Below are 25,241 nucleotides of genomic sequence, written 5' to 3'. Positions count from 1 at the left end.
AGGACTACTGGCACGTGGCCAGAGCACACCGTATAGCTCACGTTACGGACTCATAAGAGTAACCAACAACTGCAGTCCGACACGATTTAGGGGCAGCATTCACAGCTGGTCATCTTCAACTCGTTTCCAAGTGTGCTACTGACACGTTTTTCAGAGCATACCACACGTCACGCACATATGTAGGAGTTTAACCTGTTATCCTGACACGCTTTCAGGGGGTGACCTACAGCCAGGTTTGCTACTGACACGTCTTTCAGAGCATACCACACGTTACGCACTTTTGTAGGAGTTAACCCGTTGTACTGACACGATTTCAGGGGGGTAACCTACAGCTGGTTTGCTACTGACACGTTTTTCAGAGCATGCCATCGCGCTACACACTTGAATAGAAGTGAACCGTCACCCTGACACGCATGCAGGGTGGCGGGGGGGGGGGACATAACAGTTATTGGCTGCTGACACGTTTTCAGAGCATACCATACGTCATTCATTGGTAGGAATTTAACCCGTTGTCCTGACACGTCTTCAGGGGGGTAACCTACATCTGGTTTGCTGCTGACACGTTTTCAGAGCATACCACACGGCACACGTACGATTAAGCGCAGATCCACTTATCCTGACACGTTCTTCAGGAGGGTAGCTACGACTCATTGCTGCTGACACGTCTTCAGAGCAATACACTTATAATTAGACTATCTCCCGAAACATCTTGCAGGACGGAACCACGACAAGACAGTTGCGGACACATTTTCAGAGCAATTCGCACGAGGCGACACGTTGCGTTCACACGGTCCACGACAGGGGCTTGTGCTCCGCAGGCCTTAGAACCTTATGTCACGATGGTGTAAATGTTGGCGGTTTCACTGTCCCACGATCATGTTTTCACGACAATTGGGATGGTCTAGTATAGTCACGGTCAACGAGCCAGGAGAGTTGGTCTAGGTAGTACACGGTGAGGTGGTAGGCACCTGAGTCGATAGTAGGAATGTTATAGCATGTGTTAATATATCGTGTTGTCCTAGGTCCTTGCCTGACGGTTGACGGTGGTAGTTGGCAGGTTAGTAGCAGAAGGGCTTATCAACTAGAGTCGGAAGGCATACATGGTTTTCATGTTTTATTAATCTCTCCCCGGCACCCGTCATGGCCCGGACAGGTGGAGGCATTATGTCGAACGCATCAGACATCGAAGACACGTTGTCTGTCCCAGAAACCCCTGCCAGGAGTTCCGAGCAGGGAATAGGCACGGCGTACAGATCCTGGACAATTCCCAGATTGATGGAGGAGCTTCGCAAGAAGGGAATTCCATTTCCGGCGGCAGCTAGGAAAGCAGAATTATACAAGCTGCTAACATCAGGACAGGAAGCGAGCGGCAGTCAGCAGGACATGTCAGGGCAGACAGTAGCCACGTCCCTGGCACAACTGCATTCTATGATGAACAGCATGTTGTCCTCCATGTCCAGCCTGGAATCCAGAATGGACACATTCGAGAGGGGTAGTGCGTCCCAAGCATCAGTTCCCCTCGCGGCGGTTGCACCCGCAACCCCAGCTACGCCTATGGTGGCAACTCCTGTAGGTAGGGGAACAACTCCTCCAAAAATCACGCCATCACACTTCATTCCCGCTTCCATCCGCAAGGATATTCTGGACGGCAAGGACGTTAACCTGGCATCCTTGCTTATCAGCACCCAAGACGTCACTGAGACGAAGACGGTAGCATGTGGGGAGGTCTCGGTGGTCTTCAAGAGCAAGGATGCCAGGTTAAACCGCAAGCTCACTATAGTAGAGTTTGTGATTGCTTTCAGCCTATACAGGGATGTGATCTGTACTGAGAAACCAGAGAGGAGGGAAGAGCTGGACCTGTATTTGTACAAATTATCAGAGTTTGCGTACAAATACGGCGGGTCGTACTTCTACGAGTACCACAAGTCCTTTGCGGCAAAGGCTGCGGCAGGGGTCAGTCAGTTCGCTTACGAAACAGACTGGGGAGTGGTAGACACCGAACTGTTTTGTAAGCATTTTGCTGGGTTGAAGGCTCCGACCTGCACCATCTGCCAGTCTATTTCACACACAGCCCCGTGGTGTTCCAGCGCCAGCCACGAGCCTGAGCCAAGTACCAGTAGGGGGGTCACGGCTTCTCCTGCTCCCGGGCACAAGTTCTCGACTGCTGTAGACAAACTGGGGCGCCCTGTGAGGTACCTGGGCAGGAGCCAGGTATGCAACAACTACAACTTGGCAAGTTGCAATTTCAGCAACTGCAGGTTGTTGCACGTGTGCTTGCTCTGCTTCCGGGCCCATCCCAGCTCATTGTGCTCTCAGAGGTCACAGCAGTCGTGACTAGGCGGGGTCCAGGTGGATGCGCTGGCTGGTGTGTTGGCAGATCACCCGGAACGAGACTGGGTACAATGGTTACTCACAGGCTTCAGGTCGGGTTTCCACACAGGCTTAGTGTCTTTACCTCAATCTACGTTTGAGTGCAAAAATTTACGGTCAGCCACGCAGCAACCCCAGGTCGTTACGGAATTAATCCAACAGGAGTTAACCAAAGGCTTCATCATCGGGCCATTCCAGACGTCACCATTCGAAGTCTGGAGGGTCAGTCCGGTCGGGGTGGTGACAGGGAAATTCTCCAATAAAAAACGTTTAATTTACGACTTATCTGCCCCATATTCTTCTGTAGTACCCAGCCTGAATGCCCTGATCCCATCTGAAGAATTTGCTATGAAATATGCTTCAGTCGACCTCGCTATACAAAATATTCTTCAGTTGGGACCAGGTACATGGTTAGCAAAGGCAGATATTGCCGATGCCTTCAAGTTGCTACCAATAGCAGAAGAGTTGTGGAAGTGGTATGGCATAAAGTGGCAGGGCATGTACTATTTCGCCTCAAGACTCACGTTCGGCTCCAAGAGCAGCCCGTGGTTGTTCGAACAGCTAGCAAGAGCATTGCACTGGGTACTGGTAAATGTGTCAGGTTGTAGACACGTCATACATTACTTGGACGACTTTCTCCTGTTAGATCCCCCAGGCGGTAATCCCAACAGTCTGCTAGCACTGAGGTCTTTATTCGACACCCTGGGTATACCAGTATCTCATGGGAAAACGGAGGGACCATCAGCTAAGATTACATTCCTAGGTGTGGTACTGGACACAGAGAGAATGCAGGCCAGCCTGCCCGCAGACAAACTCAGTAGAATTAAAGAAACCATCCAGAAATTCATGAGAACACGAGTGACATCAAGGGTTGAACTACAGAGCTTGCTAGGCATGCTAGCTTTCGCGATGCGGATAATTCCGCAGGGTAGATCTTTTGTATCAAGGCTGTTGGCACTACTGTCACTAGCAACAAAGTCAGGTAGTCCGGTCAAGTTAGGTCCTGAAGCGTTGGCAGACTTACACATGTGGCATGATCACATCAGTCAGTGGAATGGGGTGTCAATTTTCTTGCCAGCTGTCACTCTCGACTCCCCTAAGGTGTACACGGATGCCACAGGCACACTGGGTTTCGCAGCAATCCATGGCGAGCAGTGGATGGCCAGCCGATGGCCACCAGAGGTTATGGATGTCCCTGGGTTCAGCCGCACTTCCGCCTTGTTTGAAGTGTATCCCATAGTGGCAGCAGCACACGTCTGGGGATCCTCATGGTCCAAATCCACGGTCACGTTTTTCTGTGACAATTTGGCCACAGTACAGACAGTTAACAAGGGTAGATCCAAATCATTACAGGTCATGAGTTATTTGCGCAGGCTAGTATGGATAGCACTACAACACAATTTCAACTTCATTGCAGTACACATAGCTGGAACTTGCAACACAGCGGCTGATGCCTTGTCTAGGGGTAACTATGATCTTTTTTTCCAGGTCTCACCAGGTGCGGAGCCAGTAGCCACCACAGTGCCTTCACATCGGGTGCTAACTCTGGATTGAGGCGTTACTCCCTGATAGCAGAAACTTTAGTGAGGAGTTCATTAGCCCCAAGGACAAGGAAGGCTTACGCAGCAGCCATCAGCTTATACAGCTCGTTTCTGGACAGACACGCCTTGCCTTGGGGCTTTAGCATTTCCACTATACTACAGTTCATTGCCTTTTGCCACTCTGACCTGAGCTTGTCTTACAACTCCATCAAGTTACATATATCCGGAATTCAACACTACCATGCTTTACAATTCCCTGAAGAGCCTTCCATATGCTCAATACATCTTATCAAAGCGGCATTAAAAGGGGTTAATTCTACCTCCATCCCGCGGGTGGGTACACGGCAACCTATTACAGGGGAAATCTTCAGAAACATGTCGAATCTTCTCGACTCCGCCCCGTTCGGGTGGTTCCACAGCAAGGTTATCAAGGTCGGCATATATTTGGCGCTTTATGGGTTTTTGAGGCCTGGGGAGATCACTTGTGCGTCACGTTCAGCACCTTTCGTAGACATAGGCCAACTCAGCATTAAGCAAAGTCATGCAGAGCTCACACTACGGGTCACGAAAACCTGCAGGGAGTCCACCATGGTGCGGTATTATCCCTCCGGTAACCCCTGGTGCCCTCTTGCGGTACTCACGGAGTGGGTAAACATCATGAATGGCAAACCAGAGTTAAGGCCACTGCTGCCTTTTGATTCAGCTCCTCTCACCACCGCTCAGTTTGTCAGTCATGTACGCACGTTGATTAGGCTGTTAGGTCTTGACCCACGCTGCTACTCAGGACACTCGTTCCGCATTGGAGCAGCCTCCGCAGCCTCCAAACACGGAGTACCGGTCCATATATTAAAAAAATTAGGAAGATGGAAATCAGATGCCTATGCGGCATACATTCCCAACCCCCAGTTAGAAATGGCGGATGTATTCAAATTTTTAGTGCTGTAATAAATAAAAGTAATTTTGCTTTCACCATTTACCTAACCGTGTTATCATTTTTTGCCCACTATAGGCGTGCCCCCGTTCGCGGTTTGGGCACAATTCAACCGCTGTTAAGATTCAGTAGTAAGGGTCAGTTAGTATCAGTCCAGGTTAAGGCATGTGTGTTCAGTGGCAGGATGTGTTTTACAGGTGGACGAGTTGTGAAACAAACAGATCAAGACAAGCATTGGTAAGTACGTCCAATTCCACTATCATGGGCCACGACCACAAGTGAGAAGCCTACGGCTGAATTTGTGGGAGGGGCCGGGTGTATTTAACGTTCGGCCTCTCTGCAAGCCGGCACGTTCATCGCACAGCGTTGCCCACCCTCCCAAACCCATTTTTCATTTATCACCAATAGGGCATGCCCACTATAGGCGTGCCCTCGTTCGCGGTTTGGGCACAATTCAACCGCTGTTAAGATTCAGTAGTAAGGGTCAGTTAGTATCAGTCCAGGTTAAGGCATGTGTGTTCAGTGGCAGGATGTGTTTTACAGGTGGACGAGTTGTGAAACAAACAGATCAAGACAAGCATTGGTAAGTACGTCCAATTCCACTATCATGGGCCACGACCACAAATATATATTTCTCCGCCGAAATCACTTTTAAACCCATTTCCACCTTTTTTTCCCTTCTCTTCCTCTTACTTTTTTTTCACGTTTTTTTACGTTTTTCTCCTTTTCGCCTCTTTTCTGGGCGTATTATTCTTCTTTTTCTTCTTTTTTTTCGTCTAATGCATACCCCATCAGTGCAGCAATGCTTATTCAATACCGCCAGCAGATGGAGACACTGGGGGATAATTTTCTAAGGATTTATACTGATTTTTCCTGTCTGAATTTGTCGCACAGAAAGTTGCAGGCCAAATATGTGTGACATTTCTGCGACTTTAGCTTCTAGAGCATTTTTACAACATTATACATAGGTGCTGAATACATAAAAAGCGACTGTTCAGCGACAGACAAGTCGCATCGGCTGAAAGTAGGCCAGAATGTCAGTCCATGTTGGAGCAGGTTTAGATACAGTCTAAAGTATAGATCTCAAAGTCTGTGCACAGAATTTAGCAAGGGCCTCGCACCTTCTGATGCATCAGGTAGGTGCACAATAGCATAGCCTAACCCTCTGTACTTTGGTCTATATTGATGCGGGACATAGACAGCCAGCTGATGACCAATCCATTAGTGCAATGGATGGCTGGAAGCATTTGTCTTTGCCTTTGCAATACCACAGAAGCAATGCATGGTCAATGTACAGCAATGACACACCTGTGTGAACAGCCAGGAGACCCCCCCCCCCCCCCATGTTATGTTACATAGTTACATAGTTAGTACGGTCGAAAAAAGACATATGTCCATCAAGTTCAACCAGGGAATTAAGGGGTAGGGGTGTGGCGCGATATTGGGGAAGGGATGAGATTTTATATTTCTTCATAAGCATTAATCTTATTTTGTCAATTAGGAACATTCAGCACCCACCCGCTATCAAGGCAGCTGCCTATCATGTCATGCCCTACCTGCACAGGTGTGCTGGCTACTCAAATGATCCAATTAAGGAGGCCATTTAGTCAGCAGCAGCAGAAGTCCTGTGCCTGGACGCTCCAACAGCGGCCAGACACAAGCAGAAGCAGAAGCAGCAGAAGCAGCAGCAGCACCACCTTTTGTTTTTTGGCTGCAGCAGCAGCAAGGCCCACAGGGCTGGCTAGCTGGCTAGCCAGCAAGCAGGTAGCAATGAAAGTAGGAATCTTTCTTTTTAACCCTGTAAGGGGGTGGTGCACTGTACCCGAAGATACTGCCATATCGGGTCAATGCATAGGGCGACGGAAGCAAGCTTCGAAATTGGCCCCCGTTCTCAAAAATCCATTTAATATATGGTCCCCAGATAGGGGACGTATCAGATATTAAACTGATAAGAACAGATACTACACTTGATCTTAGCCAAAAGGCCGAGAAGCGATAACCGTGAAAGGGGCGGGCCCAACAAGGTGCCCTTCATGGGCACTATCACTGCTTGCTGTCAGGGAGGCTGCCAGACAATTTTCCATGCACACTCTGGGCTGGGGGGCAGTCAACCACCAGTACACACAGCAGAACCTAAACCCATACCATTATTGCTAAGCAGCAAGACAGGGGCCCATTGCACTCCCACGGGGCCTTTTTAAATGCAATCCATAACCCGGATTTGCCAGGAACCCTTCTTACTCCTCCTACTTGCATGTGACACTGGGCTTAGGATCTGCATAGGAAACACACACACAAGCACACACCTACCTTTGTTGCCTGCAGATGCCTCCTTGGCTGTCCCCAAACGGTATCAAACCAACACCCACGGGAAGCTGTAAGCATAGAGGACATGCCTGCACCCCATTGGACTTACCTGTGTGGGTTAAACCCGGGTTATTTGACAACCTATGGCGGTGATGGTTCTGCTCAGGCAGAGCAGTGCTGATGCTCCTCATAAAGCTGTCGCTGCTGTGAAGGTTCTAGGTGACATCACAAATCCCTATGGTTACATACACAACAAAGCTGGGTTGTTGTTGTTTACACTCTGCAAGGCCTGTGGAAGTGAGTGACATCATAGCACTGTAGTTCTGAGGGTTCTAGATGGATGCAACAATCTCCTGTTGCTTCTATGAAGGCCATAATAGACGACATCACCAAACAGCTCCATAGTCACATACACAGCAAAGGAGAGATGTTGTTTACACCTAGTGATGTCAGTGGTATTGAGTGACATCACAGCACAGTGCTAAGGCTCCTGGGCCTGGACACAGCAGCGGCTGCAATATCTCAACGGAGAATACGTTTATATATATGTGTGTGTGTGCGCGTATATATATATATATATATATATATATATATATATATTTCTCCGCCGAAATCACTTTTAAACCCATTTCCACCTTTTTTTCCCTTCTCTTCCTCTTACTTTTTTTTCACGTTTTTTTACGTTTTTCTCCTTTTCGCCTCTTTTCTGGGCGTATTATTCTTCTTTTTCTTCTTTTTTTTCGTCTAATGCATACCCCATCAGTGCAGCAATGCTTATTCAATACCGCCAGCAGATGGAGACACTGGGGGATAATTTTCTAAGGATTTATACTGATTTTTCCTGTCTGAATTTGTCGCACAGAAAGTTGCAGGCCAAATATGTGTGACATTTCTGCGACTTTAGCTTCTAGAGCATTTTTACAACATTATACATAGGTGCTGAATACATAAAAAGCGACTGTTCAGCGACAGACAAGTCGCATCGGCTGAAAGTAGGCCAGAATGTCAGTCCATGTTGGAGCAGGTTTAGATACAGTCTAAAGTATAGATCTCAAAGTCTGTGCACAGAATTTAGCAAGGGCCTCGCACCTTCTGATGCATCAGGTAGGTGCACAATAGCATAGCCTAACCCTCTGTACTTTGGTCTATATTGATGCGGGACATAGACAGCCAGCTGATGACCAATCCATTAGTGCAATGGATGGCTGGAAGCATTTGTCTTTGCCTTTGCAATACCACAGAAGCAATGCATGGTCAATGTACAGCAATGACACACCTGTGTGAACAGCCAGGAGACCCCCCCCCCCCCCCCATGTTATGTTACATAGTTACATAGTTAGTACGGTCGAAAAAAGACATATGTCCATCAAGTTCAACCAGGGAATTAAGGGGTAGGGGTGTGGCGCGATATTGGGGAAGGGATGAGATTTTATATTTCTTCATAAGCATTAATCTTATTTTGTCAATTAGGAACATTCAGCACCCACCCGCTATCAAGGCAGCTGCCTATCATGTCATGCCCTACCTGCACAGGTGTGCTGGCTACTCAAATGATCCAATTAAGGAGGCCATTTAGTCAGCAGCAGCAGAAGTCCTGTGCCTGGACGCTCCAACAGCGGCCAGACACAAGCAGAAGCAGAAGCAGCAGAAGCAGCAGCAGCACCACCTTTTGTTTTTTGGCTGCAGCAGCAGCAAGGCCCACAGGGCTGGCTAGCTGGCTAGCCAGCAAGCAGGTAGCAATGAAAGTAGGAATCTTTCTTTTTAACCCTGTAAGGGGGTGGTGCACTGTACCCGAAGATACTGCCATATCGGGTCAATGCATAGGGCGACGGAAGCAAGCTTCGAAATCGGCCCCCGTTCTCAAAAATCCATTTAATATATGGTCCCCAGATAGGGGACGTATCAGATATTAAACTGATAAGAACAGATACTACACTTGATCTTAGCCAAAAGGCCGAGAAGCGATAACCGTGAAAGGGGCGGGCCCAACAAGGTGCCCTTCATGGGCACTATCACTGCTTGCTGTCAGGGAGGCTGCCAGACAATTTTCCATGCACACTCTGGGCTGGGGGGCAGTCAACCACCAGTACACACAGCAGAACCTAAACCCATACCATTATTGCTAAGCAGCAAGACAGGGGCCCATTGCACTCCCACGGGGCCTTTTTAAATGCAATCCATAACCCGGATTTGCCAGGAACCCTTCTTACTCCTCCTACTTGCATGTGACACTGGGCTTAGGATCTGCATAGGAAACACACACACAAGCACACACCTACCTTTGTTGCCTGCAGATGCCTCCTTGGCTGTCCCCAAACGGTATCAAACCAACACCCACGGGAAGCTGTAAGCATAGAGGACATGCCTGCACCCCATTGGACTTACCTGTGTGGGTTAAACCCGGGTTATTTGACAACCTATGGCGGTGATGGTTCTGCTCAGGCAGAGCAGTGCTGATGCTCCTCATAAAGCTGTCGCTGCTGTGAAGGTTCTAGGTGACATCACAAATCCCTATGGTTACATACACAACAAAGCTGGGTTGTTGTTGTTTACACTCTGCAAGGCCTGTGGAAGTGAGTGACATCATAGCACTGTAGTTCTGAGGGTTCTAGATGGATGCAACAATCTCCTGTTGCTTCTATGAAGGCCATAATAGACGACATCACCAAACAGCTCCATAGTCACATACACAGCAAAGGAGAGATGTTGTTTACACCTAGTGATGTCAGTGGTATTGAGTGACATCACAGCACAGTGCTAAGGCTCCTGGGCCTGGACACAGCAGCGGCTGCAATATCTCAACGGAGAATACGTTTATATATATGTGTGTGTGTGCGCGTATATATATATATATATATATATATATATATATATATTTCTCCGCCGAAATCACTTTTAAACCCATTTCCACCTTTTTTTCCCTTCTCTTCCTCTTACTTTTTTTTCACGTTTTTTTACGTTTTTCTCCTTTTCGCCTCTTTTCTGGGCGTATTATTCTTCTTTTTCTTCTTTTTTTTCGTCTAATGCATACCCCATCAGTGCAGCAATGCTTATTCAATACCGCCAGCAGATGGAGACACTGGGGGATAATTTTCTAAGGATTTATACTGATTTTTCCTGTCTGAATTTGTCGCACAGAAAGTTGCAGGCCAAATATGTGTGACATTTCTGCGACTTTAGCTTCTAGAGCATTTTTACAACATTATACATAGGTGCTGAATACATAAAAAGCGACTGTTCAGCGACAGACAAGTCGCATCGGCTGAAAGTAGGCCAGAATGTCAGTCCATGTTGGAGCAGGTTTAGATACAGTCTAAAGTATAGATCTCAAAGTCTGTGCACAGAATTTAGCAAGGGCCTCGCACCTTCTGATGCATCAGGTAGGTGCACAATAGCATAGCCTAACCCTCTGTACTTTGGTCTATATTGATGCGGGACATAGACAGCCAGCTGATGACCAATCCATTAGTGCAATGGATGGCTGGAAGCATTTGTCTTTGCCTTTGCAATACCACAGAAGCAATGCATGGTCAATGTACAGCAATGACACACCTGTGTGAACAGCCAGGAGACCCCCCCCCCCCCCCCCCATGTTATGTTACATAGTTACATAGTTAGTACTGTCGAAAAAAGACATATGTCCATCAAGTTCAACCAGGGAATTAAGGGGTAGGGGTGTGGCGCGATATTGGGGAAGGGATGAGATTTTATATTTCTTCATAAGCATTAATCTTATTTTGTCAATTAGGAACATTCAGCACCCACCCGCTATCAAGGCAGCTGCCTATCATGTCATGCCCTACCTGCACAGGTGTGCTGGCTACTCAAATGATCCAATTAAGGAGGCCATTTAGTCAGCAGCAGCAGAAGTCCTGTGCCTGGACGCTCCAACAGCGGCCAGACACAAGCAGAAGCAGAAGCAGCAGAAGCAGCAGCAGCACCACCTTTTGTTTTTTGGCTGCAGCAGCAGCAAGGCCCACAGGGCTGGCTAGCTGGCTAGCCAGCAAGCAGGTAGCAATGAAAGTAGGAATCTTTCTTTTTAACCCTGTAAGGGGGTGGTGCACTGTACCCGAAGATACTGCCATATCGGGTCAATGCATAGGGCGACGGAAGCAAGCTTCGAAATCGGCCCCCGTTCTCAAAAATCCATTTAATATATGGTCCCCAGATAGGGGACGTATCAGATATTAAACTGATAAGAACAGATACTACACTTGATCTTAGCCAAAAGGCCGAGAAGCGATAACCGTGAAAGGGGCGGGCCCAACAAGGTGCCCTTCATGGGCACTATCACTGCTTGCTGTCAGGGAGGCTGCCAGACAATTTTCCATGCACACTCTGGGCTGGTGGGCAGTCAACCACCAGTACACACAGCAGAACCTAAACCCATACCATTATTGCTAAGCAGCAAGACAGGGGCCCATTGCACTCCCACGGGGCCTTTTTAAATGCAATCCATAACCCGGATTTGCCAGGAACCCTTCTTACTCCTCCTACTTGCATGTGACACTGGGCTTAGGATCTGCATAGGAAACACACACACAAGCACACACCTACCTTTGTTGCCTGCAGATGCCTCCTTGGCTGTCCCCAAACGGTATCAAACCAACACCCACGGGAAGCTGTAAGCATAGAGGACATGCCTGCACCCCATTGGACTTACCTGTGTGGGTTAAACCCGGGTTATTTGACAACCTATGGCGGTGATGGTTCTGCTCAGGCAGAGCAGTGCTGATGCTCCTCATAAAGCTGTCGCTGCTGTGAAGGTTCTAGGTGACATCACAAATCCCTATGGTTACATACACAACAAAGCTGGGTTGTTGTTGTTTACACTCTGCAAGGCCTGTGGAAGTGAGTGACATCATAGCACTGTAGTTCTGAGGGTTCTAGATGGATGCAACAATCTCCTGTTGCTTCTATGAAGGCCATAATAGACGACATCACCAAACAGCTCCATAGTCACATACACAGCAAAGGAGAGATGTTGTTTACACCTAGTGATGTCAGTGGTATTGAGTGACATCACAGCACAGTGCTAAGGCTCCTGGGCCTGGACACAGCAGCGGCTGCAATATCTCAACGGAGAATACGTTTATATATATGTGTGTGTGTGCGCGTATATATATATATATATATATATATATATATATACATATATATATATATATATATATATATATATTTCTCCGCCGAAATCACTTTTAAACCCATTTCCACCTTTTTTTCCCTTCTCTTCCTCTTACATTTTTTTTCACGTTTTTTTACGTTTTTCTCCTTTTCGCCTCTTTTCTGGGCGTATTATTCTTCTTTTTCTTCTTTTTTTTCGTCTAATGCATACCCCATCAGTGCAGCAATGCTTATTCAATACCGCCAGCAGATGGAGACACTGGGGGATAATTTTCTAAGGATTTATACTGATTTTTCCTGTCTGAATTTGTCGCACAGAAAGTTGCAGGCCAAATATGTGTGACATTTCTGCGACTTTAGCTTCTAGAGCATTTTTACAACATTATACATAGGTGCTGAATACATAAAAAGCGACTGTTCAGCGACAGACAAGTCGCATCGGCTGAAAGTAGGCCAGAATGTCAGTCCATGTTGGAGCAGGTTTAGATACAGTCTAAAGTATAGATCTCAAAGTCTGTGCACAGAATTTAGCAAGGGCCTCGCACCTTCTGATGCATCAGGTAGGTGCACAATAGCATAGCCTAACCCTCTGTACTTTGGTCTATATTGATGCGGGACATAGACAGCCAGCTGATGACCAATCCATTAGTGCAATGGATGGCTGGAAGCATTTGTCTTTGCCTTTGCAATACCACAGAAGCAATGCATGGTCAATGTACAGCAATGACACACCTGTGTGAACAGCCAGGAGACCCCCCCCCCCCCATGTTATGTTACATAGTTACATAGTTAGTACGGTCGAAAAAAGACATATGTCCATCAAGTTCAACCAGGGAATTAAGGGGTAGGGGTGTGGCGCGATATTGGGGAAGGGATGAGATTTTATATTTCTTCATAAGCATTAATCTTATTTTGTCAATTAGGAACATTCAGCACCCACCCGCTATCAAGGCAGCTGCCTATCATGTCATGCCCTACCTGCACAGGTGTGCTGGCTACTCAAATGATCCAATTAAGGAGGCCATTTAGTCAGCAGCAGCAGAAGTCCTGTGCCTGGACGCTCCAACAGCGGCCAGACACAAGCAGAAGCAGAAGCAGCAGAAGCAGCAGCAGCACCACCTTTTGTTTTTTGGCTGCAGCAGCAGCAAGGCCCACAGGGCTGGCTAGCTGGCTAGCCAGCAAGCAGGTAGCAATGAAAGTAGGAATCTTTCTTTTTAACCCTGTAAGGGGGTGGTGCACTGTACCCGAAGATACTGCCATATCGGGTCAATGCATAGGGCGACGGAAGCAAGCTTCGAAATCGGCCCCCGTTCTCAAAAATCCATTTAATATATGGTCCCCAGATAGGGGACGTATCAGATATTAAACTGATAAGAACAGATACTACACTTGATCTTAGCCAAAAGGCCGAGAAGCGATAACCGTGAAAGGGGCGGGCCCAACAAGGTGCCCTTCATGGGCACTATCACTGCTTGCTGTCAGGGAGGCTGCCAGACAATTTTCCATGCACACTCTGGGCTGGGGGGCAGTCAACCACCAGTACACACAGCAGAACCTAAACCCATACCATTATTGCTAAGCAGCAAGACAGGGGCCCATTGCACTCCCACGGGGCCTTTTTAAATGCAATCCATAACCCGGATTTGCCAGGAACCCTTCTTACTCCTCCTACTTGCATGTGACACTGGGCTTAGGATCTGCATAGGAAACACACACACAAGCACACACCTACCTTTGTTGCCTGCAGATGCCTCCTTGGCTGTCCCCAAACGGTATCAAACCAACACCCACGGGAAGCTGTAAGCATAGAGGACATGCCTGCACCCCATTGGACTTACCTGTGTGGGTTAAACCCGGGTTATTTGACAACCTATGGCGGTGATGGTTCTGCTCAGGCAGAGCAGTGCTGATGCTCCTCATAAAGCTGTCGCTGCTGTGAAGGTTCTAGGTGACATCACAAATCCCTATGGTTACATACACAACAAAGCTGGGTTGTTGTTGTTTACACTCTGCAAGGCCTGTGGAAGTGAGTGACATCATAGCACTGTAGTTCTGAGGGTTCTAGATGGATGCAACAATCTCCTGTTGCTTCTATGAAGGCCATAATAGACGACATCACCAAACAGCTCCATAGTCACATACACAGCAAAGGAGAGATGTTGTTTACACCTAGTGATGTCAGTGGTATTGAGTGACATCACAGCACAGTGCTAAGGCTCCTGGGCCTGGACACAGCAGCGGCTGCAATATCTCAACGGAGAATACGTTTATATATATGTGTGTGTGTGCGCGTATATATATATATATATATATATATATATATATATATATTTCTCCGCCGAAATCACTTTTAAACCCATTTCCACCTTTTTTTCCCTTCTCTTCCTCTTACTTTTTTTTCACGTTTTTTTACGTTTTTCTCCTTTTCGCCTCTTTTCTGGGCGTATTATTCTTCTTTTTCTTCTTTTTTTTCGTCTAATGCATACCCCATCAGTGCAGCAATGCTTATTCAATACCGCCAGCAGATGGAGACACTGGGGGATAATTTTCTAAGGATTTATACTGATTTTTCCTGTCTGAATTTGTCGCACAGAAAGTTGCAGGCCAAATATGTGTGACATTTCTGCGACTTTAGCTTCTAGAGCATTTTTACAACATTATACATAGGTGCTGAATACATAAAAAGCGACTGTTCAGCGACAGACAAGTCGCATCGGCTGAAAGTAGGCCAGAATGTCAGTCCATGTTGGAGCAGGTTTAGATACAGTCTAAAGTATAGATCTCAAAGTCTGTGCACAGAATTTAGCAAGGGCCTCGCACCTTCTGATGCATCAGGTAGGTGCACAATAGCATAGCCTAACCCTCTGTACTTTGGTCTATATTGATGCGGGACATAGACAGCCAGCTGATGACCAATCCATTAGTGCAATGGATGGCTGGAAGCATTTGTCTTTGCCTTTGCAATACCACAGAAGCAATGCATGGTCAATGTACAGCAATGACACACCTGTGTGAACAGCCAGGAGACCCCCCCCCCCCCCCCATGTTATGTTACATAGTTACATAGTTAGTACGGTCGAAAAAAGACATATGTCCATCAAGTTCAACCAGGGAATTAAGGGGTAGGGGTGTGGCGCGATATTGGGGAAGGGATGAGATTTTATATTTCTTCATAAGCATTAATCTTATTTTGTCAATTAGGAACATTCAGCACCCACCCGCTATCAAGGCAGCTGCCTATCATGTCATGCCCTACCTGCACAGGTGTGCTGGCTACTCAAATGATCCAATTAAGGAGGCCATTTAGTCAGCAGCAGCAGAAGTCCTGTGCCTGGACGCTCCAACAGCGGCCAGACACAAGCAGAAGCAGAAGCAGCAGAAGCAGCAGCAGCACCACCTTTTGTTTTTTGGCTGCAGCAGCAGCAAGGCCCACAGGGCTGGCTAGCTGGCTAGCCAGCAAGCAGGTAGCAATGAAAGTAGGAATCTTTCTTTTTAACCCTGTAAGGGGGTGGTGCACTGTACCCGAAGATACTGCCATATCGGGTCAATGCATAGGGCGACGGAAGCAAGCTTCGAAATCGGCCCCCGTTCTCAAAAATCCATTTAATATATGGTCCCCAGATAGGGGACGTATCAGATATTAAACTGATAAGAACAGATTTTTTTTTTTTTTTTTTTTTTTTTTTTTCCTCAGTTACAGACTATTGTTCAAGCGATCATCAGGTCACCTACCAAAACTCATCACTTCTAAACAAAGTCTGAAAAAACATCATGCGGAAAAATATCTCAATAAGAAAACTATAAGAGAAGCACAAATTCAAAACCTTGATCAGGATACTTACAACTTTCTCCATTCCTTGTATCTCCAAATCTTTTCAGCCTCTTCCTCTTCCATTCTCTTCTTGTCAAATAGAAAAATAATAAACAACCTTCCAAAAAAAAGTCTCTTCAACTCCCTTGGAGAAATACACACATTTTTAAAAACAAGCAGGTTTCTAGAATCCCATAAAACTTCTTTAAAAACAGAAAATACAATCCAGCTTTCACGTGTGTCCTCTCTCCTGCTAAAATCCTGACCAATAAAAATCTTCTCAAAATTAAAATCAACATATCCCGTGATTGCAGAAAAAAACCTCTGTAGAAGCATAAAAAATTCTCTTGCATAAAAACAGTTCCAAAATAAGTGCACTGTATCCTCCCTGCCTCCACAACCCTCTCTTGGACATTTCTCGCTCACTCTTATTCCTCGTCCATTCAGGAAAGCTCTGGTTGGGAGGCAGCCATGAAAAGTCATCCAGTTTACATCTCTCTGTCTATTCGATAATCCTCTAACATTAAAAAGATTCCAGATCTTCACAGACTGAGCAGTAGTGCAGAATGGTACTTCATATAATCTCTCATTTTTTCTTATTTCATTTTCAATTTTCTTTTTCTCAGGTTTTCCCAGGGAACTCAAACCAAATTGATCACTGAAAGACCTGAGAACCACATAGAAGGTAGGTATAACTTGCGCTATTGGTCTCCTCAGATCCTTCTCACACCAGCCCCATTTGGAAAACAACCATCCTGCCAAATACCTGCTCATGTCTGCCACCCAATTATTGCACTGAGACACTTTATAAATTAAAAGAAAGTAATGAGTCTTTAAAAACAGATTAATATCCGGGAAATTATATCCGCCTTTCTTCACGCTCTTCATCACTTCCTCCCTCTTCATCTTTTCCATCTTTGAACCCCAGAAAAAAATAAACAACTTCCTTGTCATCCTTCTGGTCCATAATTTGCCGGGTGGGAAAACCATTGCAGTATATAATAGTAGTGGCAAAATTACTGCCTTTAAAATCAGAACTTTACCTTTAAGGGACAAGTTTCTCAATTTCCAAAAAGATAATTTCTTCTCTATCTTCTCCTCCAACTTTTCATGACTTTTCCCTCCTTTTAGATTTTTTTCAAAAACAACCCCTAACACTTCAATATCCTCCTTCTCATCCACGCCATCCACCACCACTTTTCCTTGCTTTCCAAAATTACTCAATTGGCACTTCCCCCAATTGACTTTCATACCAGCAATACAGCAAAAAATCTTTACATGCAAATTCACTCTGTTAAGATCAGCTTGGGAAGTGCAAGTAAAAACCACATCATCCATGTAACTTAAAACCTTCAAATTCCTTCCATTACTTCCCGGGATAAAAACACCACTCACACATTTGTCCTTCTGTACATTTTTGAGCAAGGCCTCAATGACACAAATGAATAAAATTGGGGAGAGTGGGCATCCCTGTCGTACTCCTGATAAAATATTAAAACCCGGCCCCACATGTCCATTGACTAAAATCTGACTTGTTGCCCCATAATAAAAACTTTTAATCACAAACAGTAGCTTCTCAGGAATACCCATATGCTTTAAAACCATAAACATAAAATCATGAGCAACTCTGTCATAAGCTTTTTCAAAATCAATGGATTCCACAAAAAGTGCATTCTTATTAAAATTACTATAATAAATAGAGTCTCTTAAAACTAATAAATTATCAGTTATTCTCCTATTTGGCACTGCACAAACTTGGTATTCTCCAACAAGGTGCTCAACTATGTCACTCATCCTGTTCGCCACAATCTTTGCAATGATCTTATAATCTGTATTCAATAATGTGATCGGCCTCCAGTTTTTCAAATCTCTTTCATCACCTTTCTTATGTATCAAGGTAATAACTCCTTTCTTCATAGACTCCGCTAAAATACCTGAGTTAAAAACATATTGCACCACCCGTGTAAAATCTTGCTTTAAAATATGCCAAAAAACTGAATAAAACTCAAAGGGGAGGCCATCACAGCCCGGTGTCTTCCCTTTCGCTGTCTTGTCCAGAGCCTGCTTGATCTCCCCTTCACAAACTTCCTCAATTAAAAATGCACTTTTTCCTTCAGGGACATTATTCTCTAAAATATTACAATAATCATTCATCTCCGTCTCACTGGCTCTGCTCTTATTACTAAAAAGTGTTTCATAAAATCTGCCAATCTCCTTCACCATCTCATCACCAACAACTTCCCCTGTAGGAGTTAAAACAGACTTAAAAACACCCCTAGCATTAAAACATTTTTTAAAGAAATATCTTGTACATTGTTCATTTTCCTCCAAATGTTGAACTTTGGATTTAAAAACAATATTTCTACCTCTTTCCAACAACCTGTTCTTCATCTCAATTTTCACCTTCTCAATTTCCTCCTCCACCTCCACACCAACATGTTTAAACTTAAAGAGAGTTTCTAAACGTGAGATAAGCCTTTCATAACCCCTCCTCTTTTCTTGTGCCCTCCTTATGCAAATGAACTTAAAATACTTAGCAAACTCACTTTTTGCCCAATCCCACCAAGCTAAAACATTACTAAAAACAGATTGTTTAGAAGTACAAGATAAAAAAAAATCTTTAAAACCGGCCATTACTTCTTCATCTTCTAATAGACTTACATTTAATTTCCAGAGCCCTCTACCAAAATGAAAGGACTCTGCAATACTTATTTCTGCCGACACCATCTTATGATCTGAGAAAGTTGACATCATTTGATTGCACCGGACCACCTTAATCCCCTCAGAGACAAGAATGTAATCAATCCGGGATTTACAGCGGCCACTATCTGATATATAGGTGTATCTTTCATCAGTGCTAACCATCAGTCCCACATCAGAATAATGTAAGTCTTGAATAATTTGGTTTAAAACATTTGAAGTAATATCAGTTCTAACCTTAGCAGAGCTCTCACGATCATTGACGGATCTAATGCAGTTAAAATCACCAACAATAATAGTACCATCACGACCAGGAATAAAAAGTTTAAGAGACTCTAAAAATAACACACGTGCCTGTTTTTCTGCTGGCGCATATGCATTAAAAACTCTCATTCTCTGGCCTAAAAACTCAAAATTTAAAACCATACAACGACCTGGTACTAAAACTTGGCAATTTAAAACTTTAATGTCCCTGTTACACAATAAAATCCCCACACCTTCATTTTTATTCTCTGTGCATGTAGACCAAAAAGACTGCCCTCTCTTCCATTCATCTACATAAGGTGCAGACTTAATTGCACACTCCTGTAAACAAAATATATCTCCCTTCACATTCTCCAAAAAATCAAAAACTGCTGCTCTTCTGATGGTTGTTCCTATACTCCGAACATTAAGAGTAGCCACAACCAATGCCATTAAAAAGGAAAGAAGGCAATCCATTTTCTTAACATCCATTTTAACTAGAAGTTAGTATTCTGACCTTCAACCTTCCTTAGCAGCATCCCATAGCAATCAGGCGACCCCACTTGAGAGTCCCTGTCCATCATTTTCTCACCTCCATACACAGGATCCGTCTGATCCCCTGACCAACTCCCTTTCTTACACCTTTTACTTTTACCTTGAAAGCCTCCATTTGCATCTTCATCTTCATCTTCCCCCTCCTCCTCCTCCTTCTCCTCCTCTTCAGATGTTACATTCTCCTCCCCACTAATCACCCTCTGCCCAGGTGTTAGGGATCTCTCACTCTCATTCTCCTGAAACTCCATCCCCTCCTCCTCCCCCACCACTGGGTTTGGGCATTCAAAATCCTCAATTGTTTCTTCACATGGGGGAACCTCCCTACACACAGTCTCCACACTCTCCACCACTTTCTCTTTTTTCCCTTTACGTGCTTTCTTCTTACTGACCTCAGTAAACTCTTCACCAACACCAGTCTCCTCACAATGCACACCAGTGGAGTCACCCTCCTCCCCTTTTCCAGATTTTTCCTGAGTATTCATGTGCTGCACTGTCACACCTGCTGCACTCCCTTTTACAGAGTTCTCGTCAATCACCTGAGTCACCTCAGCATTCACACCAAAAACACGTGGAAATGGCCTTTCTCCTCTTTCCTCTCTTCTATTTCCAGCCGCGTCAGCATAGCTCATTTTCTTTCTATACCATAAGCTGCATCCTCTAGCCAAATGCTCCTCACTACCACAGATATCACACGTTTTCTTCTCAGTACATTCACCCGAGTTGTGACCTGATTTCCCACAATTCCTGCAGCATACTCCTTGCTCAGGGCAAGACTCCTGTACATGTCCATAAGCGTGACAACGTCTACAGTACTGCAACTGTCCTTCATAAAAACAAAAACCTCTTTCTCCTCCAATAGAAAATACCTGTGGTATACTCTTCCTTCCCTCTTCCATTCCTTCGTCCTTTTTAAATTTTACAACAAATTTCCTTTTACAATTAAAGTACCCATGTCTGTTCTTGAGTCTTCCAAGAAATTTAACTTCATCACAATATCGGTACAAAAAATTGGTCACCATCTCATCCGAAACCTTCGGGTTGTACATATGGACTATAACAACCTTAGACATATTCATGAATAATGGCTCCACTTTCACCTTACTCATTATAGCTGGCTCATTCCTCCTCTTCATCACTTCTAAGTCCATGTAGACCCTCTGGCAAACCTCAGAATCATAAAAGGTTATATCGTAAATCCCTTGCCTAGGGAAGTCTTGCATAGCGATTACATGCCATACCTGAAGGTACTGGAGCTTGCGAAGAATCTCCAGCACAACTTGATCCAATCCAATCGTCCCCCGGTGTTCGCCAGGAACGTAAATCCGCACCGTATCCTCGAGTCCTCGAGTCCTCTCTCCGCTCATTTTTGCAGGTTAAGATACCCACTATCGCAACCCAGTAACAATCCAGGGCCCCCCGCAAAAGAGGGCCCCGATCACCACCCCTTCCGACTCCTACCCTGCCCGGTAAACCGCACAGGATCGAAGACAAAAGGCCGAGAAGCGATAACCGTGAAAGGGGCGGGCCCAACAAGGTGCCCTTCATGGGCACTATCACTGCTTGCTGTCAGGGAGGCTGCCAGACAATTTTCCATGCACACTCTGGGCTGGTGGGCAGTCAACCACCAGTACACACAGCAGAACCTAAACCCATACCATTATTGCTAAGCAGCAAGACAGGGGCCCATTGCACTCCCACGGGGCCTTTTTAAATGCAATCCATAACCCGGATTTGCCAGGAACCCTTCTTACTCCTCCTACTTGCATGTGACACTGGGCTTAGGATCTGCATAGGAAACACACACACAAGCACACACCTACCTTTGTTGCCTGCAGATGCCTCCTTGGCTGTCCCCAAACGGTATCAAACCAACACCCACGGGAAGCTGTAAGCATAGAGGACATGCCTGCACCCCATTGGACTTACCTGTGTGGGTTAAACCCGGGTTATTTGACAACCTATGGCGGTGATGGTTCTGCTCAGGCAGAGCAGTGCTGATGCTCCTCATAAAGCTGTCGCTGCTGTGAAGGTTCTAGGTGACATCACAAATCCCTATGGTTACATACACAACAAAGCTGGGTTGTTGTTGTTTACACTCTGCAAGGCCTGTGGAAGTGAGTGACATCATAGCACTGTAGTTCTGAGGGTTCTAGATGGATGCAACAATCTCCTGTTGCTTCTATGAAGGCCATAATAGACGACATCACCAAACAGCTCCATAGTCACATACACAGCAAAGGAGAGATGTTGTTTACACCTAGTGATGTCAGTGGTATTGAGTGACATCACAGCACAGTGCTAAGGCTCCTGGGCCTGGACACAGCAGCGGCTGCAATATCTCAACGGAGAATACGTTTATATATATGTGTGTGTGTGCGCGTATATATATATATATATATATATATATATATATATATATATATTTCTCCGCCGAAATCACTTTTAAACCCATTTCCACCTTTTTTTCCCTTCTCTTCCTCTTACTTTTTTTTCACGTTTTTTTACGTTTTTCTCCTTTTCGCCTCTTTTCTGGGCGTATTATTCTTCTTTTTCTTCTTTTTTTTCGTCTAATGCATACCCCATCAGTGCAGCAATGCTTATTCAATACCGCCAGCAGATGGAGACACTGGGGGATAATTTTCTAAGGATTTATACTGATTTTTCCTGTCTGAATTTGTCGCACAGAAAGTTGCAGGCCAAATATGTGTGACATTTCTGCGACTTTAGCTTCTAGAGCATTTTTACAACATTATACATAGGTGCTGAATACATAAAAAGCGACTGTTCAGCGACAGACAAGTCGCATCGGCTGAAAGTAGGCCAGAATGTCAGTCCATGTTGGAGCAGGTTTAGATACAGTCTAAAGTATAGATCTCAAAGTCTGTGCACAGAATTTAGCAAGGGCCTCGCACCTTCTGATGCATCAGGTAGGTGCACAATAGCATAGCCTAACCCTCTGTACTTTGGTCTATATTGATGCGGGACATAGACAGCCAGCTGATGACCAATCCATTAGTGCAATGGATGGCTGGAAGCATTTGTCTTTGCCTTTGCAATACCACAGAAGCAATGCATGGTCAATGTACAGCAATGACACACCTGTGTGAACAGCCAGGAGACCCCCCCCCCCCCCATGTTATGTTACATAGTTACATAGTTAGTACGGTCGAAAAAAGACATATGTCCATCAAGTTCAACCAGGGAATTAAGGGGTAGGGGTGTGGCGCGATATTGGGGAAGGGATGAGATTTTATATTTCTTCATAAGCATTAATCTTATTTTGTCAATTAGGAACATTCAGCACCCACCCGCTATCAAGGCAGCTGCCTATCATGTCATGCCCTACCTGCACAGGTGTGCTGGCTACTCAAATGATCCAATTAAGGAGGCCATTTAGTCAGCAGCAGCAGAAGTCCTGTGCCTGGACGCTCCAACAGCGGCCAGACACAAGCAGAAGCAGAAGCAGCAGAAGCAGCAGCAGCACCACCTTTTGTTTTTTGGCTGCAGCAGCAGCAAGGCCCACAGGGCTGGCTAGCTGGCTAGCCAGCAAGCAGGTAGCAATGAAAGTAGGAATCTTTCTTTTTAACCCTGTAAGGGGGTGGTGCACTGTACCCGAAGATACTGCCATATCGGGTCAATGCATAGGGCGACGGAAGCAAGCTTCGAAATCGGCCCCCGTTCTCAAAAATCCATTTAATATATGGTCCCCAGATAGGGGACGTATCAGATATTAAACTGATAAGAACAGATACTACACTTGATCTTAGCCAAAAGGCCGAGAAGCGATAACCGTGAAAGGGGCGGGCCCAACAAGGTGCCCTTCATGGGCACTATCACTGCTTGCTGTCAGGGAGGCTGCCAGACAATTTTCCATGCACACTCTGGGCTGGGGGGCAGTCAACCACCAGTACACACAGCAGAACCTAAACCCATACCATTATTGCTAAGCAGCAAGACAGGGGCCCATTGCACTCCCACGGGGCCTTTTTAAATGCAATCCATAACCCGGATTTGCCAGGAACCCTTCTTACTCCTCCTACTTGCATGTGACACTGGGCTTAGGATCTGCATAGGAAACACACACACAAGCACACACCTACCTTTGTTGCCTGCAGATGCCTCCTTGGCTGTCCCCAAACGGTATCAAACCAACACCCACGGGAAGCTGTAAGCATAGAGGACATGCCTGCACCCCATTGGACTTACCTGTGTGGGTTAAACCCGGGTTATTTGACAACCTATGGCGGTGATGGTTCTGCTCAGGCAGAGCAGTGCTGATGCTCCTCATAAAGCTGTCGCTGCTGTGAAGGTTCTAGGTGACATCACAAATCCCTATGGTTACATACACAACAAAGCTGGGTTGTTGTTGTTTACACTCTGCAAGGCCTGTGGAAGTGAGTGACATCATAGCACTGTAGTTCTGAGGGTTCTAGATGGATGCAACAATCTCCTGTTGCTTCTATGAAGGCCATAATAGACGACATCACCAAACAGCTCCATAGTCACATACACAGCAAAGGAGAGATGTTGTTTACACCTAGTGATGTCAGTGGTATTGAGTGACATCACAGCACAGTGCTAAGGCTCCTGGGCCTGGACACAGCAGCGGCTGCAATATCTCAACGGAGAATACGTTTATATATATGTGTGTGTGTGCGCGTATATATATATATATATATATATATATATATATATATATATATATATTTCTCCGCCGAAATCACTTTTAAACCCATTTCCACCTTTTTTTCCCTTCTCTTCCTCTTACTTTTTTTTCACGTTTTTTTACGTTTTTCTCCTTTTCGCCTCTTTTCTGGGCGTATTATTCTTCTTTTTCTTCTTTTTTTTCGTCTAATGCATACCCCATCAGTGCAGCAATGCTTATTCAATACCGCCAGCAGATGGAGACACTGGGGGATAATTTTCTAAGGATTTATACTGATTTTTCCTGTCTGAATTTGTCGCACAGAAAGTTGCAGGCCAAATATGTGTGACATTTCTGCGACTTTAGCTTCTAGAGCATTTTTACAACATTATACATAGGTGCTGAATACATAAAAAGCGACTGTTCAGCGACAGACAAGTCGCATCGGCTGAAAGTAGGCCAGAATGTCAGTCCATGTTGGAGCAGGTTTAGATACAGTCTAAAGTATAGATCTCAAAGTCTGTGCACAGAATTTAGCAAGGGCCTCGCACCTTCTGATGCATCAGGTAGGTGCACAATAGCATAGCCTAACCCTCTGTACTTTGGTCTATATTGATGCGGGACATAGACAGCCAGCTGATGACCAATCCATTAGTGCAATGGATGGCTGGAAGCATTTGTCTTTGCCTTTGCAATACCACAGAAGCAATGCATGGTCAATGTACAGCAATGACACACCTGTGTGAACAGCCAGGAGACCCCCCCCCCCCCCCCCCATGTTATGTTACATAGTTACATAGTTAGTACGGTCGAAAAAAGACATATGTCCATCAAGTTCAACCAGGGAATTAAGGGGTAGGGGTGTGGCGCGATATTGGGGAAGGGATGAGATTTTATATTTCTTCATAAGCATTAATCTTATTTTGTCAATTAGGAACATTCAGCACCCACCCGCTATCAAGGCAGCTGCCTATCATGTCATGCCCTACCTGCACAGGTGTGCTGGCTACT

General features: G+C 45.5%; 5 non-coding genes and 1 pseudogene across 5 annotated transcripts; all 6 read right to left on the bottom strand.

Annotated features, from left to right (window-relative positions):
* Nucleotides 1-6,648: 6,648 nt before the first annotated feature.
* Nucleotides 6,649-6,839, bottom strand: LOC130342406 (U2 spliceosomal RNA). The gene has a single exon (XR_008882058.1). It is a non-coding gene; the product is annotated as a U2 spliceosomal RNA (small nuclear RNA).
* Nucleotides 6,840-8,924: 2,085 nt separating this feature from the next.
* On the bottom strand, nucleotides 8,925-9,115 carry LOC130342451 (U2 spliceosomal RNA). Its single transcript, XR_008882091.1, has one exon. It is a non-coding gene; the product is annotated as a U2 spliceosomal RNA (small nuclear RNA).
* Nucleotides 9,116-11,202: 2,087 nt separating this feature from the next.
* Nucleotides 11,203-11,393, bottom strand: LOC130342450 (U2 spliceosomal RNA). Its single transcript, XR_008882090.1, has one exon. It is a non-coding gene; the product is annotated as a U2 spliceosomal RNA (small nuclear RNA).
* Nucleotides 11,394-13,504: 2,111 nt separating this feature from the next.
* LOC130342449 (U2 spliceosomal RNA) lies at nucleotides 13,505-13,695 on the bottom strand. The gene has a single exon (XR_008882089.1). It is a non-coding gene; the product is annotated as a U2 spliceosomal RNA (small nuclear RNA).
* A 2,087-nt stretch (nucleotides 13,696-15,782) lies between these two features.
* Nucleotides 15,783-15,993, bottom strand: LOC130342418 (U2 spliceosomal RNA; annotated as a pseudogene).
* Nucleotides 15,994-23,181: 7,188 nt separating this feature from the next.
* LOC130342447 (U2 spliceosomal RNA) lies at nucleotides 23,182-23,372 on the bottom strand. Its single transcript, XR_008882088.1, has one exon. It is a non-coding gene; the product is annotated as a U2 spliceosomal RNA (small nuclear RNA).
* Nucleotides 23,373-25,241: the final 1,869 nt, after the last annotated feature.

Source organism: Hyla sarda, unplaced genomic scaffold (assembly GCF_029499605.1).
Source record: "Hyla sarda isolate aHylSar1 unplaced genomic scaffold, aHylSar1.hap1 scaffold_650, whole genome shotgun sequence".
Classification (NCBI taxonomy): Eukaryota; Metazoa; Chordata; class Amphibia; order Anura; family Hylidae; genus Hyla; species Hyla sarda.
The sequence above is the reverse complement of the archived record's forward strand: the minus strand, read 5'-3'. Positions and strand labels throughout refer to the sequence as shown.